Source organism: Gossypium arboreum, chromosome 10, assembly GCF_025698485.1.
Source record: "Gossypium arboreum isolate Shixiya-1 chromosome 10, ASM2569848v2, whole genome shotgun sequence".
In the NCBI taxonomy this organism is placed as follows: Eukaryota; Viridiplantae; Streptophyta; class Magnoliopsida; order Malvales; family Malvaceae; genus Gossypium; species Gossypium arboreum.
In genome coordinates this window covers 17,972,679-17,974,731 of record NC_069079.1, presented here as the reverse complement: position 1 = coordinate 17,974,731, position 2,053 = coordinate 17,972,679, and the positions used below count along the sequence as shown (strand labels likewise).

Genomic DNA, 2,053 nt, shown 5'->3' with positions numbered 1-2,053 from the left:
GTGAGCGACACGGGCTGGCCACACGCCCATGTGGCAGCCCGTGTCGATATCGCTCTAGGTTTCCCAAATACGCAGAAAAAGCCAATTTTTAGGGTTTCTGAGCAGTCTAAAGTCTATAAATACATACCAGAGGAAGATCTAAAGGGGGCACGCAGAGTAGAAAACATGAATTACTTGAAGAACGCCAACGGATTCAGCTCGGAAGCAGGATCTCCTTCAAGACTGAAGATCTTCATCCAATTTCTCTTTCGATATTTTTGGGTTTTTTTATGTTTTGTTGTTTTCCTATTGTTGAGATGCTTTCCTAAAAAAATATGAACTAAACTCCCTAAATACCTAGGAAGGATGAAACGTAAGATGGATCTTGTTATTTAATATTCTGAATTTAATGATAAATATTTGTTCTTGTTCTTAATTACGTTTTCTTAATTCTTGTTTTAATATTTTCAGGATATTAATTCAAGTTGATGTGCTTATTCAATGAAGCAAAAGTCCCTATTTAAGAGTAGATCCATCATAATTAAGTGGAGTTGCATGCAACCCTAGAAATAGGGTGACATAAATCTGCCGGATTAGAATCAAATCTAATAAGGGAATCCATAGATCGAGTTAATGTGACAATAGGGGTTTTAATTAGATAGAAATTTCAATTGATCAACCTAGAGTCAGTTGTTTTAGTCCAAAAGAGATATTAGCATAATTTAGGGATTTCTACGGATTAAGACAAGTGAATAAATTGTTAGATTCAGAATCAGAATAATAAGTGAAGTCTAGGTGGATTCTTTCTTGGGTATTGTCTTTATTATTGGTTTATTCGATTACTTTCTTCGCTCTCTTTCGTCTTCAGTAGAGAATTAGTTAGTTAAATTTAGATTAAAACAAATCCCTCATATTTTAGGCTAAATAATAGATAGAAAGTCAATACTAGTACTTTTAGTCCTTGTGGATACGACATTCTGGATTCACCATAACTATACTAGCATTCGATAGGTGCGCTTGCCTTAGTCGAATTTTTAGTCAGTTTAGCAACCATCAAGATTTTGGAGCCGTTGCCGGGGACTAAGATATTAGGAACGTTTGATTTTTATTAATTTAGCCATTTTTATTATATTGCATTTTATTTTTGTTTTAGTTTTCTTTTTAATTACTAATTTTTCTTTTGTTTGCTTCTGGCAGGTTCTTGTGGTTTATGACTAGAAGAAACCCGTCAGGACCTCTACTTTTCGACAATGAAATTGAAAGCGTAGCTCACAAAAATCGTAGAGAAATAAGGCGAAGTATACAGTATATAGAGGAAGAGTACGAGGACGATACCAATACTACCGAGGAGATGGCTGAAAACCAGAATAATCCGCCACCTCCTGTGGTTGCTGCAAATCTTGTAAATCAAAATCCTGCTCCTCGTACTATGTACGACTATGCTAAACCTAATTTAGCGGGGGCTGAATCGAGTATTGTTAGACCTGCAATTGCTGCAAATAATTTTGAACTGAAACCTAACACTGTACAAATGATTCAATAGTTTGTTTAGTTTGATGGTTTGTAGGATGAAGACCCAAATACTCATTTGGCCAACTTCTTAGAGTTCTGTGATACTTTCAAAATAAATGGCATTTCTGATAATGCCATTCACTTTCAGTTATTTCACTTTTCATTAAGGAATAAAGCTAAACAGTGGTTGAACTCGTTGCCACGAGGTTCCATCACTACTTGGGAACAGATAACTGAAAAGTTTTTACTAAAATATTTTTCGCCGGCCAAAACGGTAAAGTTGAGGAATGATATCTCTTATTTTGTGCAGATGGATTTAGAAACTCTTTACGATGCATGGGAGAGGTGTAAGGACTTATTGAGAAGGTGTCCTCACCATGAGTTACCTTTATGGCTACAGGTTCAGACTTTCTACAATGGTTGAACCCCTCAACTAGACAACTAATCGATGCAGCCGCCGGTAGAACCCTAAATAAAAAAACACCCGAGGAAGCTTATGAATTTATTTAAGAGATGTTCCTGAATAACTATCAATGGCAAGTCATGAGGACAAAGCCTAGTA

At 35.9% G+C, this 2,053-nt stretch overlaps 1 non-coding gene across 1 annotated transcript; it reads right to left on the bottom strand.

The window, feature by feature from the left end:
- Nucleotides 1-1,768: 1,768 nt before the first annotated feature.
- LOC128282834 (small nucleolar RNA R71) lies at nt 1,769-1,875 on the bottom strand. The gene has a single exon (XR_008273188.1). It is a non-coding gene; the product is annotated as a small nucleolar RNA R71 (small nucleolar RNA).
- Between the last annotated feature and the right edge of the window lie 178 nt (nt 1,876-2,053).